The following is a 15063-nucleotide window of genomic DNA, read 5'->3' as shown; positions in this document are numbered from 1 at the left end:
TCACAGAGCGAAAGTGAAAAGCCATGCCGAGGCTTGGGCCAAGTTCAGGCCAGAGAGATAAGTGGACTGCCTTGGGTAAGTAAGTAGGCCAGGGCATTCTGCTCATTGGCCCAGTGAGTCCACCTGTCTCTGGGAGACTTTCTCAGATCTCCTACGTGTTGTGCTCACAAATCCCAAGCTACCATGCTGGTGGGTTATTTTTTTGAAAGTGAGCCTTCTGGTATGAATCTTGCAGAGAGACAGTGGGGACCGGCTGCGTGGGTGGCTGCTTGTGCTGCAGCGGAACTTGGAAGGGAGCCAGCTGCCTTTTACTAAGGCCTCTTGAGGTGAGGCCGGGATGTCTTATTTTGCACAAGGCACCGTCCTTCCCCCTTGGCAATTCAGGTGACGGGATTGGAAATTACTGCTCCAGACACTGGCCTGCTGCTCAAGCACCCGCACTGTCCAGCCACTGGCCGCCTGGACTAACCTGCACTTGAAGTGAGGCAGGCTAGTGCGAGCTGAGCTGTGCTGTCAGTGTCAAGTGCGGGTCGGATTTCGAAGCCTTGTTATGAAGAAAACAATGTGAAATACCTCATTAGTAATTCTTTTCATTTTGATCACTTGTTGACATAAAAATATTGTAGATGCATTGCATTATGTCAGCTATATCATTCTAATTAGCATTGCCTGGTTTTTATTACTTTTTAAATGTGACTGCTAAATACTCAGGGCGCGTGCATGTGGGGCTCATGTCACGTTTCTATGGAGAGGAGCTTCTGGTCTCTGCTGGAGGTCAGCTGCTGCTGTGGCTTCTGAGCAAATACATTCCCAGAGGCAGGGAGGGTGGGGGAGGCCCCTTTCCCAGGTGGCCTGTTACAAGGTGGTAGCCCAGCCCTAACTGCAGACTGCCTGGGGCAAAGGGTGGGACAGCCTACTTCTAGTCAAGAGCTAATAACTTAATAAGCAGCAGCAGGAATTCTAAAAAATGCTTTCAAAAGCACTCCTCCTGCCCACCTTCCCCTCCCCCTCTCCCCCCCCCACCCCCAATTCAGAACTCTCCCTTCTTTCAGTGTGGGACCTGCAGACATGATGTCTTCCAGAGGGGCTTTTTGTTTTTATTTAGATTGTTCTTCTGCCTTCAGTTCAGACTCCAGTAGTTATAAGCCCAGGAACTACCTGGATAGGCCTGGAAAGCCAGGGTTTCAGACAAGCCCATGTCCCCTGCCCTTTGGGGTGGTCACTCAAGCGTACACACACCTTGGGAGACCACGAGGTGGGTGTGAAGCTTAGGGAACCCCTGTTCTGGGAAGTACAGAGGTCCGGCACCAATTCCCCTCCCGATGTTGGGGTGGCATTTCAGGGAAAGGGGGGCAATTCACTGGTGTCTGAAAGTCCCTCTTGTGAGCAGGAGTTTCCCAGGTCCAGGAAGAACCTGTTGGATTGTTTAGTTATCACTTGCCAAAGGGTACCATGTGCTGGGACTTCTCTGCTTGGGCACCTGTGCTGGGGACGGCAGGTTCTGTCACAGTGGCAGAGCTGCTCTACCCTGGGGTAGGTGGCACTTTTGACACATTATGTCCACTCTGCTGTCTGTGGCATACCGAGTATCTACTGGGATAATCTGCACGAGAACCACCATTTATTAAGTGCTGACTCTGTGCTTTATTACACGTACAGGTAGTTGGCACCGCAAACTCCAAGATACCTCGAAGCAGGTACCATTGTTTTTCTGTTTCACAGATGGAAAGGCCAGTTCAAACAGCTACACTCGTAGCTAGAAACTAACGGGGCTCAGTCGCAGGGTGCAGCTGCAGAGCCCACTGTTTGACATCGGGTGTCGCTCTACACTCTCCACTGCCCAGGACGGTCCACGTGTGTGTTGATCCGTTTGGCATGCGCAGTTGTTGTCCACACGTTTGTTGGTGCAGGCTGGGACTCGACAGTAAGGGGCCTGGGCGCTGAGCTGCGAGTTGGGAGCGCCTGTGGGCTGTGCTGGAAGGACCCGCTCCCATGGCTTCTGAAGTGCTACGTGCTGCAGCACCTGCTTCCCATGTGGCTGTGGCGGCCAGGTTTGTCTCAGAAGATGTCCCTGTGCCTCTCCAGGGGGCCCTGCAGCTGTTGTGTTGATGCAGAAAGCACAGCTCCAGAGGTGGCAGGCTCACCTGGTGAGGTTTGGGCGTGAGCAGAGGGTTAAGAGCTCTGTGTCCTGGAGTGAGAATGCCCTTTGGTTCTACCTCTCAGTGGCGGCACAGGTGGGGTTCTTTGTGCTCTGGGCAGTAAAATGGGGGTACTCACAGTTCCTGTCTCAGAGCTGCTGCAGAATTCAAGAGCACAGGCGAGGGCACAATGTACTTGGCACATCAGGTAAATGTCACCTGGCATTTCATTATGATTATCATTACTGCCATTTAATGCTGCCTGGTGGATTATAGTCTTATACAGAATGTACTGGAAGATCTGATCACGTGGCCAGGGCTTTTTGTTGTTTAAAGGCAAACATATCAGAACACATCCCTTTGTATTTGAATATGTTCCTTTGTATTTGAGCCTTGTAGCTTTCAAAGTCATGAACTCACTTCAGGAGGCGCCATGCACAGAAACTGCCCCAGCCATTTGTTCGGAACATTTTCAGAAGCCTGTTTGGAACTCTTCAGAAGAGAAAAGATGGTCATGTTAAGTATTTAAATTGTGAAGGTAAAATTTAAGTTTGGAAATGAATGACCTTAAGGTCATCAGACCTAAGTTTGGTGACTAAGTTGAAAATAAGCTTTGGCCATGGATCGGCTGCAAGTCAAAAATGAGTGCTTAGCTAAAAAGTAAGCATTGATGTTCGTTTTTTTTTTATTTTAATGGCTGGCTCATTTATTGTAAGACTAGCCCTGAGGCAGTTACAGAAGAAGGGTCCCAGGCAGCTTTGGACTTGGGGCGGCTCCTTTGGAACAAATTTCCCAGGACAAAAGAGCTTTAGAGGCAGGGGTTTGAGGGTGAGTGGGCACCATTTACTGAGACACAGGTTCTGTTTTTGAAGGAAAAAAATATTGTTATTTGCACTTACTGTGATTAAGTAACACCTGCATCCGAGCTGGCCTTGGCGCTCGGGGTTTGTGTCCGTGCTGACGGGGCCTGCAGCAGCAGCAGCAGCAGGTTTTGTGAATCCGAGGAGTAGAGGCCAAATCCCGGCTTTGGACCTAGGCTGACCTGTGTTCCAGCTTTGTGCCTGTGGTACACAGAATCCAGACCCAAACCTGTGAGTGTATCAAGGGAGGGGCCCTCGGGCAGGTGTCCTCAGCCGAGACTGTGAAGATGGGTGGTGAGAAGCACTGCCCCTACCCCTTCCCCTTCCACGGCCGAGTGGCTGAGGTGGCAGCCAGCTTCCTGAAGGTGGAGGGAGAATGCTTGTCCTCATGGGAATTGACGGGAGAAAAAGAAAGTGCAAGGGTTTTAGATCTTCAGGCTGTTGGTGACTAATAGGTTCATCCAGGAGAGCTGGGCCACCGAGCAACCTTTGGATTATTTCCTATGGGTGGAAGTGAGAGAAGCGCTATGTCCAGTATATCCTGGTGTTTGTCTTGGAGGATGTGGCTCAAACTCTAGTTCTACTCTCTGTTGCCCGGTTGACTGTAGGGTCATAACTAGGATTGCCTGGGCCTCGTCCTTCTCATCTGTGAAATGGGAACACAGTTGTTCTCCAGGGTTGGTGGGAAGGAAGGTCAGAGGAGCCACATACGGAGGGAGGGCCTCAACAGATGCAAACCCCCTACCCCTCCCTAGGCCCTGGGAATGACATCAAAATTAACCCCAAAGCCACAAGAAAGTGGGCAAAGTCCCACAGTTGTACATCAGAAAGTGCCACCTGCTGCAGGAAAATTCCCTCGTCCCTTTGTGAGGTGAGGCTTGTGCTCCTGAGAGGATGATAGCCGGTTGCTCTGTGCTCTGAATAAAGCCAGCTGTTGGGGCTCCAACACTCAGCAGCTGTAACAAACAAAGTCGCCCAAGACCCCTCAGCCTCTTAAAACAGGAGCCTTCTGTGTAGTTAACCACAGACAAGATACACATTGGCACCTACTGCTCGAGTCGGGGAGAGAGCTGCCAGTGGGGTGCTTGATAGGAACTGCAGCCCTGACGCTGATAACGGGTCATCTCCCATCTGGATTTGAAGTGGGTCCGCTTCCGGTTTTAATCTATTTGCCAAGTTCCTGGTTTTTACTGTAGCTCTAGTGTCGTCCTTGATTGCACCAGTAATTCAGGGAAGCTTGGCCTGTACCACAGGCTGGGGGCCCTGGGCAGGAGCCAGATAATTGGGCCAAGGGGGTTACAGGCAGCGGCAGAGAGCATCCAGCTGCCCCTGTCCTTGCACACTTACCCCTGATTTCTTCCCACACCACTGGATGTGGTTCCCGGAGCACTGGTTCTCAAACTTGGCTGCCCGTTAGAATTATCTGGGAAACTTTGGAAGGGTCCAGAAATTCAGTCTGTACCCCACACAGTTAAATCAAGAACCAATTTAAACACACACACACCACCACCCACCACCACCCTCCCTCCTCCTCCTCCTGCTCAGGTGATGCCACTATGCAACCAAGTGTGAGCACCAGGGGAAGAAATCTGGTGCCATCCCTTCCGTGGTTGACTTGCCTTGGTGTGGTCATCTGGGGCCAGGACATCACACGTAGGGGTGGGACTGTCCGTTCTGGTCAGCAGTGAGGTCTCTTGGTGGCACGTGGCTATTATAACAGCCTGTTTTCTTGTTATAAAATGTTTTACACTTCCCGGAGGTGAAGAAAGTAGCACACTGGACACCATGTGCTCCTCATCCAGCAGTTCCTCATGTTTTCTCTGCCCTACCACACGCGCACACACGCACACATGCACGACTGCGCACACCCAGGTGATGATACACATGCACAGCTGGAAAGAGCGTCCGTGGCATTCGACTCAGCTGGTATTTCCAGGAAGGCATCTCTCTGTACCTTTCTTAGTCCTTCTTGGGGGACCTTGGCCTGTCACGGAGGAAATGCTCATTGAGACCCAGCCTCAACATTTCTCTGAGCTGCTCTGCTTCCGCCTGCCTGAGGCGCGTTCCCCTTGGTAAACTTAGAATAGAACCATCAGGATGACTGTGGAAAGAGGATGAGTCAGCTCCATGGACAGCCTTGAATTTCCTGCTCCTTTGCTGGAGGCGGTGGCTGGAAAAGGCCCGGAAGAGCCTGCTGGACTCCACCCTGGGCTCTGCCAAGGGGTCCTGCTTTGCTGCTCACCTCTGGGGTTCACCTGGGACTTGTGCTGTGACCGAGGGGCCAGAGGGACCAGCCAGCAGCAGCTCAGCCCTGCTTCCCTGGGGATGCAGATAGCTCTGTGTGGCTTTACCCCCGGCTGGGCCTCTGGGTTCAGGTCCAGATAATGACCAGGGAAGGAGACGGCTACTTTCTACCCTCTGAGGTGGCACCAGACACTTCACTGTCACCGTGTTGCCACCGTGCCCCTCCTCGGTGAGATAGAATGCTGTCAGAATCTCTTAAACAGGCAGAAGCCTGTGTGGTCCCGAGGATGAATAGGGGGTGACACTTCTGGAAGGTGAGCAGGGGGAAGACAAGGATGGAGACAGGCCAGCCGGAATAATTGAACTCTGCCTCACCCCTCCCAGATAGTGCATCGCACAGAATCAAAATCTCTCTTTTTCATGACCACGTTTTTGCTGTGGAAGGGCCTTGTCATGGTTTCAGATGGGACTTGCCGTTCCTAGATTTTCTTCCTTCTTTCTCTGTATAATGGCCAGGTAATTACAGAGCAGTAAACATACATCTTAATATGTAAAGGCAATTCTGACATATAAAGTCATTTATCACAGGTTTTCAATAGGAAAAGGCTCAGAAAAACCAAAGTGTTCATTAATAAGAGACTAGTTAAATAAGTCATGCCATATCTGTATAGAGATCATTGTACAGGTGGAAAAAGGGAATAAACTGGTTGTGTGTTCCAATATGGAAAGATCTCTGGGGGTAAAAAGCAAGGTCCAGAACATGGGAATCATACACTACCATTTTTGTGAGAAAGGGTGAGAGGAGAGTGCACATTTATATTCACAAAAACCATGAAAGGATACACACGAAACTTATAAAAGGTAGTTAGTTACAAAGGGACTAGTTGGTTGAGGGAAGGAACAGGGCAGATGGGACATTGTGGGAGTACACCTTTTTATATTTTGACCACGAATCATGAATGTATTACCTAGGTAGAGCAATTAAATTAAAAAGAATAAGTGCATCTATACCTACACTGTACCGGTAAATTGGTGACCTGTTACGCTCAGTCTGTTTTATGAGCTCCTGACCACAGCGTATCTGTACGCAGCAGACACCCCCGAATCTATTGAGGTGGACCAGTGAGGCTGTGACCGGCCCGTGGAGTGTGTGCCCTATTCTTCCCATGAAGCCTTGCTCAGCAGCAGATGATAAATGCTCGGTTCTATTTTGAAGCCCATGGGCTTTTCTCCTTGCTCACAATGAGCTGACAACATCTAAAGTTTAAAGTTGCGGACAGGAAGGCAGGCCAGGCTGCCTGCAGCTCGGCTAGCTGCTGTCTTCTGTGGAGGAGGCCCGGTGGGAGGGACTGCGGTGGGAGGCCTGGCTTCCCAGCCCATTCTGCCCTCCTGGGCAGTCTCTTGCTTATCCGCTGGCATCCCGTGAGCCATGCGGTCTGTATGTTTCTATTTATTTCCAGTTTCTACTAAATCCTGGTAGTAAAATCCCTTTGAGCTGAACTGGTCCCACCCTGGGAGTTTGGAATGTTCTAATGTTAAGACTTGCTCTCCACGTTTGGCACATTCTTAGTATCGGGGACGGTTCCTCCAGGGCTCACAGGAAACAAACAAAGGAAATCCATGGAACAGTTTTCTCCCTCCTGAGCAGAGAATGAGGGCAGAGAGAATTATTTAAAGAGACTTGAAATAAAGAGCATGCGGGAGTGAACCTTATTTAAAAGTACTCTGAAAGGTGAATTTTCAAGGGCATTCAGGATGTATTCTGATTCTGCCACAAATGTATCTTTGTATTTTATTCGTTTGTACATTTGGAGCTTGCCTTTGGTTTTTAAGTCTATGAAACAGGCAGAGTCCACGTTCACTGTTCCCCCACTGTTACCTCTGGCCATGTGATACTTACTGCAGTGAAACTTGAAGGCTGTCCTTTGAAGTCACTAAGTGAAGAGAGGAGGTAGCCCCAAGCCTGCCTTCCCCTGTCCCTTTCTTTCTTGAATGAGTACTACAGTGAGGACTGTTCTAGGGGTGAGTATTGATTAGGTTGGGGTTTGATCAGGGACTCGGTATCTCTCCCACAGGTCTCTTCCTCTTTCGAGTAGCTCTGTACACATGATGGAAATTGCATGTGGTTATAATTTTGCCCTTGACAGTTCTGTTGGAGACCAGTATACCATCCTTCCCCTCTTCCTCCAGTCTTGGGGAGGATCACTGTTTTCATGATGGAGTGCCGAATGAGACAGCTGGCTGTCGCTTGTGTCCACATTAACAGATGAGCATGTAGTGCATCTTTACAAACCAGAGTCCCATCAAGGGTGGCAGTGGACCAGCAGAGGCATGTGGGCAGTGGGTCCCCAAGTGTCAGCCAGCTCCAGCAGATGTGTTCATTGAGAGGAAGGGTCTCTTCTCTCTTTGAGTGGACTCAGACTCTCGCTTCTGTTCTCTTGCTGAAAGGGTGGTGTTGAATTTGGAAAGTTCACAGTGCATCCATGAGACTCCCCTGCAAGGCATTCATCTGAAGGACCACACAGAGCAGGGTTCTTTTCCTGGAGGTACTTTGGGTTCTCCCCTTTCCTCCCCGCTCCATGCAAGTGTTACTGTGTCCCCTCTTGGGGGTTCCCGAGAACAGGGAGATGCTTGGAACAGGTTGGATGCTCACCAACGGTGCCTTCAGGTGGACCAGGGGGAGGAAGTCTGCAGGGCCAGTGATGTGTAAGCCTTGTCCAGTAGTTCACGATCTGTTGGTCGGTAAGCCCTAACTCAGGTTCGCTGACCCACTTTTTAAATTCCTGATAGAATTAAAATGTTTATGGCAAAGTCAGAAACAATTTTCAGAGCAAGAAGTGACTTAACTTTGACTATCCTTCTACTGATTTATTTAATCTGGCACCTGAGAATTATAGTGGAGGTATATATTCTAGACATTGTCATTTACTTTTCTTGTTCTGGAGTCATCTCTGATTGCTTTTCAGAAACCAAAAGTCAACAGTGAGACAGAATTTGGTTTTAGCTGCGTAGGTAATTCCTAGTAAGGAACAATGGACTTAGAATGTTGGACCCATTCTGGCTCCTACTGCTTTTGAGAAAGAAACTTGACGACCGGACTTAGTTTTCCTCATCTGTCAAGATGGTTAGTTTAGAATTAGACACAGTTCAGGTTTGTTTTAGAACTCTAGGCTACTCTCCTAGCTTTGTAGTTAATCTGTAAGGTCCATAATGTATGAAAGCCATAAATTAGTCATGTGCCCTCTGGGAGTCTGAACTAAAGCAGGGAAAAAACCTTTTGCTAAGCCCTGCACATACTACCATTTGTTTTGTCAGAAATATAAAAACAATAGGAAAATACTACTTCCCAATCATTTTTTAAATGGGATTCAGACAGTGGCAAAAAAATACAATAAATAGCAAACAAGCATCACACAACTGTTGATGCCTGTACTGCTCTCTTAAATTCTACCCCTAGATGTCATTTCAAGTGAATGTTTTTCTTTGCATTTCCTAAATATTCCACCATAAATTTTCTGGGTGATGAAGAAAATACACACGTGACAAAAATCTGCCGCCACCATGTCCGGCCCTCGTATGATCTTCACCCCCACTCGCTGTTTAAGCCAGTAGAGGCTCGTCTGTGTTTGTTGAGTGAAAGAAAGAAATCGGATCTGCCAAGGGCTTACCATTTGCTGGGCACTGAGCTACAAAAGTAACAAAGAAAAAGAAAACCTTTTCTTGGGAATCTCGAGTCCGATAGCAAAGGTGGCATGCAAGCCATAACAGCAGGCTACCGTCGAACTGATTGCCCTGAAGACAAAGAGGAGGAGGTGCTGGACTCCGTTTCCCCGTCTCCTGTCTTTGGGATGAAAGTCCTGTGGGATTGTGAGGCTTGCTTATGACACAACCGAAGCTAAGGGTGAGGTTAGCTGATGCTGTTGACTAGTGATGTCTGTAAGGAAAAGTCAGTTCTAGCTTTGGGGTGAGATCTGCCCCCTTCTAAACAGTGTGTCAGGTTAAGCTGGCCTCCTAGGTCCAGAGTCAGGAATGGAGCTTTGCCTTCTGTCCCTTGGTCTGGATCCGCCAGCATTGCCTAGCTTTCTTTCCATTCCTGTCTCATCTCTACTTGTACTATTAGGCAGTCTTCTCATTTAGCTGTTACCGATGCCTTCCTCATAGAATTTTGGAGCTTCAGGGACTGATCTAGTTTCAGCCCTACATTTTCTAGACAAGGAAGGTGAAGCACCAAGAAGATAGGCAATTCTGCCAAAGGTCATAGGAGTACTGGTGAAGCCAGGCCGGAGCCCCTGCCTCCCAGCAGAATGGATTTGCAGGATTTCTAGTGCCAATAATGTACGCTGTTTGCATAGGTGAAGGATTAAAGAGTGCTGTGGAGAGTTCTTAGAGGAGTTTGCTGTGTGCACAGCCCAGTGTCTGTATAGCCATCTGACAAACGTGGCTTCCACAGGGAAGGTTACTTAGCTAGGAACCTGCCATTGTCTTGGATAAGTTTTTTGTGACCAACACAAGGTGAGTGATAGGTTTCTTTTCTGAAGACTGGTCCTGGAATTAACCAGCCTTTGAGCAGCTTCAGGTTTAACCTTGGCCTGAAGTTGGGGAGACGACAGAATGGGGCCGAGCCAGGCTGATGGCACCTGGGGCCCAGCACGCTGCGTTTGTGCACTGATACGTGGCATGGGTGTGCCTTGAGGAATGAACTATCCAACCGTGATCAGTTTTCAAACAGACCTCACTGTTCAGTTTGGCAGGTGTTAAAATAGATCATGTGGTCACCCCGTAGGCACTCCCTGTATTCCTTCTCTCTCCAGGTCTCGAGGCAACCTCATCCCTTGAACTTAAAGTTTCATCCCTAGGCCCAGGTGTGGTTTCTCTCTGCCCAGGTCAGGTGGCTAGGGTCAGGCACTGTTGCCCTGTTTGCTCTCCAGGTTTTAAGGGTACAGTGGGCTTCTAATGGACACCCAGCCTCCAACCCAACCAGAGACAGGCATACCTTGGAGGTAGTGCAGGTTCAGTTCCAGACCACCACACTAAAGCTGGTCATAATCTTTTTGCTGGTAGAGGGTCTTGCCTTTGATTTCTTTTAAAAAGAGGTGGGGGGGCAACACCTGTGAAGCACAATAAAGCACAGTGCAATAAAAGGAGTTATGCCTGTACTCAGAATTCTGACTGCTTTTACCTTTTCCTTTCTATCAAGCCCTTGGCTCCTTCCATAATTTCCCAGAATGACTCCGTATTCCTGATATAGCTCAGATTCCTTCTTCCTCTTTTATCAGTCCCAGCCTGCTTGTGTGACATCCTGTGCTTGAGAGATTCCGACTCTACAGGCCAATCAACCCATTAGTTCAGCCTCCTATTTATCCTCCACACAGGCAAGGAACAAAATGGTGGGTGAATTGGAATAACCATACAGAACACCCAGACTTTGTGGTTACTTGAATGTGAGTTCCCTTTACCTTTTTCTGAAGAAACCTGGCTGAATCTACAAGCCTAGCTTTGGAAGGTCTTCACATCATAGGGTCTCTTGTTCATCTGTTTAGCATAATAGCCCATATGCATTTAATCAGTGGGGATCTTCGGATTCTGGCCATGCTGAACATCCCAAAAGTAACCATGAGCTTTGGAGCGAGCCTTATCTTACCCCTGTGCCAACCAGCTTCAATTTGGGTGGCATGGCAGACAGCTAACCTGGTTTCACGTGAGATTTTCATGCCATCTCTGAAATTCTGTTATTGTAGGTAACGATAGAAATCATCTGTCTCCCACCTCTTCCTTGATCGGCCCCATCCCTCAACATCCACTCTAGAATTTAACATTGGCAGTTTTCTGTTGGATTGACTTTGCAAAGATGTTGATATTTTCCAGTAAGACAACAGTGACTGCCAGAAAGACACTGTGTGTCTAAGTGCACCCCAGATTTAATCTCCATCCGAACAGCTGCAGGAGACTTCTTGTAAGAGAACTAACTGAAGCAATTAGAATGGTTTCTTTTGTTCAGATTTCCTCTCCCAGAGACAGGTCCCAGGAGTTCCTTCACCTGCATTATCCATTAATGCTGTGGGCTCATTTTCCCCAAATAAACAAGTTTTTCTGCCAAAGAAAATAGGCAGAATGATTGGATGCAGGGATGCATCTTGGGCCCTGCATTGGGGCATGTTCCTCATTTTTCTGGGTTGCCCCCCGTCTTCTCCCCGGGCTCTTGTTGGCAGCGGTGGTGGTGTAGCCGCCCTCGTTGGCAAAGGCCCCTCGTGCCAGATCAGTCCTGCCTGTCTGCCCAGCGCTCTAGAAAGCATCCTTCATTTCTGTTTGCTCAGTTTCCTGGACGCCTCTTTCAGATCATCTTTCACCTCTTGCTTCAAGCTCTGGGGACACATATGGTTTCGACATAATGCACAGATGTGACTGGGGGGAGGGGAGGCAGGCTGTGGACTCACACACACATCAGCTGGGGTCACTGGACTCTGCAGTAGGGGAGGCGGAAAGGCCAGCGGGCAACCCCAGGCTCTGTGGATTTACCCACAGCCAAGAGCTAGAACGCTGTGATGTGTGTTTTGTGTTGTAAGTCACCATAGATAACACCTGTGCGTCTGACTCTAAATTGAGGCATTAACAATAGAAATTTGTTTTGTAACACAAGTAATGGGCCAGTGGGCTGCTGAACCCCAGTCTAGTGCGCAAACCTCTTTGATTTCCCATTTAATACAACTGCATACCCTTGTGCAGGCAGAGAGAATTTGACTTTTATAGAAGAGTACAAGGGATTAAAATTTAATGTGTAGGGTTCAGTTTTTTCTAACATTGCAACTAACTTTGAAATGTGTTTAAAAATAAGTTGGGTTGGTGGATAGATGAATGTGATAAAGCAGCTATGGTAAATGCTGATTATTGAATCTGAGTGACTGGGGTACGTATATGTGTATTTTCTGTGTGTTTATTTCAGTTTTCCTGTATGCTTGAAAATGCTAATAATCTAATGTAGGAAAAAATTTAACATGGGACCACATTTAAATTTCTTAAAATGTGTAAGGTTCTCTGTAAAAATAAAAAGTGTCCCTCGCTAGTAAATAAATAAGTAAATAACTAAATAAATTGAGGAATTAAGCAGAATAAAGGACAGATGACCCTAAAACTTCTATAGGAAAAAGAACTGGTTCTTTATCTGCTTCAAACGTTGATCGCCAGTGGACTACAGACTTTTTTCTGTAAAAGTCGAGATAATAAATGTTTTCAACTTTGGGGACCCTGTGGTTTCTGTCACAACTGCTCCACTCTGTCTTCGTAGCACTAAAGCAGCCATAGACGACGTGTAAACAGACCAGTGTGGTGGCTGGCCATAATTTGCCCACCCCTGACAATCTAAATTCATAAAACTTACAAACATCCTTATCTTGCTCGCATAAGTTAAAGAGTGCTCTGTATGTGGCCAGGCCCTATACCAAGCACTTGTGAATGGTCACATTTATCTCACACAGAACAATGGTGTGAGGTCATTCATAGTATTGTACCCATTCTACAGATAAAGAAACAGAGACCTAGAGAAGTTAAATAACGTAAGGGCCAGGTTAGGTTTTGAATGAAGAAGACTCTAGGCTCATGCTCTTTCCCATTACATGGTCAGTACAGCCTACAGTACTAACACCATTGATACCCATGTTTGCTTTTGTATATTCACATTAGCCAATATTTGGACTTGAGCCTGCCCCCCCCACCCCCGCAAGACAGACAGACAAACAAACAAACAGATAATTGCTTTTTAAAAATCCCATGTACAAATCAATACATGGCAAAAATGTTAAAAGTAACATTTAACACCAAGAATTGGTGCTAGGAGACTGGTCTGGGAGCCTAGAGGCCAAAGGTATCCTGACTGGCTTCCAGGTTCCCAGGCCCAAGGCTCTGAAAATGGCGAGGCGGAGCTGGGCCTGGGGCCAGCTGCTTCCCACCAGAAAGAGACACCAGCACCAGCAGACCCGTCACCTTCATTGTACACACAGGTGTGGGCTCCTTGGCTGCCACCGATGGTGGCTTCAGCACAGGCCACCCTGGTGTGGTCAGGGGAGGCTAGATAATCACATAACACAAGTTACTTCCTGATCGACCAGTCGCCATTAGCATGCAAGTCAACCAAATAGAAATGTCTGTGAAACAGCAGAAACCAAGTTTGGATGCTTTTTGTTGCGACAGTGAGGGGTATTTTGAAGAAAACTTAAAGTATTGGAGAAAGGTATTCCATTTTTCGCCACCTACATTTCCCAAAGTGCTTTCTTTAATAGTCATGGAAGTGAGGTTTCCTGTGGTCAGGGAGGTTTATGGGATGCAAAATGACACAGTGTTTTCGAGAACACGGTATGTTGTTTTCCTGCAATGTTTATTTGGGGGTTTTGTTTTGTTATTTGGAGTCTTTAAAAAGTTGTTTTTAAGGAACACACCTGGAGGAACCCTGACCCAGAGGCGTTTCTCCATGTTTGCATTTTGGCAAATGTACTCCTGGTCCAGATTTGTTGAAATGGGGGGGGCCAGCAACCAGGCGGTCATTCCACCATAAAAATGGTGTGGGGGTAGCAGGAGTGACATAGTGTTTGTGTTTAATTGTAATTCAAGACATTTTGTACTTACAGAAAAGTTGCAAGAATAGTACAAAGACCTCTCTGCACCCATTTTACTGTTGGTTAACATTGTATCACATTGGCTTTATTCATTGTTGCTGCTGCTTCCTTATATTTAATTAGTAAAATCTAAATGAAAAAATTTTTAATGGGCTGTGGCTTTACTTCTTAAAAGTACTTAGAAAGTCAGATTAGACTAGACGTTTATTAATTACCTTATTTCTACCTGTTGCCTTAGTTAAATCATACTTGGCAAGCATGTGACAAGTTATTATTAAATCTCCAGGGGACATTTTGATGCCTGTAGCTTGCAGTCCTTACAAGGGAAGAATTTGTCAGAACCAAGAACTTCAGTTCTGGGCCACCCACAGTCCTAATCAGTGTGGATTTGTCATTTGATGTCATGGAGGGACTGTCACAACCATTTGCAGCTGATTCACAGTCCTTTCGGGCACTGTCCTTTGAGAATTGGGTTTGGCTGGTTATTGGCTGAGGTGAGAGCCTTGGCCTGTGGAGACAGGAGGTCTGAGAATTTGGTGGGACCTCTTATTTCAGGTGCCCTGTGCTGACTCGTGCTTTCCAAATGTAACAACCCAGATGGTTTTTCTTAATGACATTTAGTTTCAACAGTGGTTTTGTGTAACATACCTTGGAGCTCCCATGGGGGGGGATTTAACCGTGAAATCAAAGTTCTCTTCCTCCTTCACATGGTTTAAGTAACCCAATTTGTGCATAAAGTGAGCTGTGCAGGCACTGCGCCACCTTACAAAGAATTGGTTGGTGTAAGGGGACTGTGGCTGTAACTTACATAACTTCCCGGGGAGCATTTCCAAACCTTATAAGGAAGCTGGAAATAGTCACCTCTCCCTCCTTATGTCAACACTGAGCTCACAAATGAGGCCGGCCGTATCCTCAAAGGAAGCATGAGGAACAACAACCGGACAGTCTTGGGAGGAGAGGGCACCAAGAATTTGTGTTTGGGGGGTGGGGACTGCAGCCCTCACAGCAGCCTTAGGACGTGTGTGAGTCACACCTTTGAGCTGGAGTCTCCTGCACCCACAGAGGCATTTGAGTGCACTGCCTGAGTGACACCCTACCACACACACAGCAGGTTCGTGCCTAACTGGAGAAGTGCCCTGTTGGGTACCAGTTAGACTGCAGAGACTTGGGGCGGGGGGGGGGGGGGTAAACATTTTATTATGTAAAATTTCCCAA

At 47.6% G+C, this 15063-nt stretch overlaps 1 protein-coding gene across 2 annotated transcripts in view; it reads left to right on the top strand.

Annotated features, from left to right (window-relative positions):
• SPRED2 (sprouty related EVH1 domain containing 2) overlaps positions 1–15063 on the top strand; it is a 115600-nt gene that overhangs the window by 48929 nt on the left and 51608 nt on the right. The gene's annotated exons all lie outside the window — the stretch shown is intronic.

The sequence above is a fragment of the Sturnira hondurensis genome, unplaced genomic scaffold (genome assembly GCF_014824575.4).
Source record: "Sturnira hondurensis isolate 20B ecotype Veracruz unplaced genomic scaffold, ASM1482457v3 Scaffold0006413, whole genome shotgun sequence".
Classification (NCBI taxonomy): domain Eukaryota; kingdom Metazoa; phylum Chordata; class Mammalia; order Chiroptera; family Phyllostomidae; genus Sturnira; species Sturnira hondurensis.
This window is presented reverse-complemented; position numbering and strand designations above follow the sequence as displayed.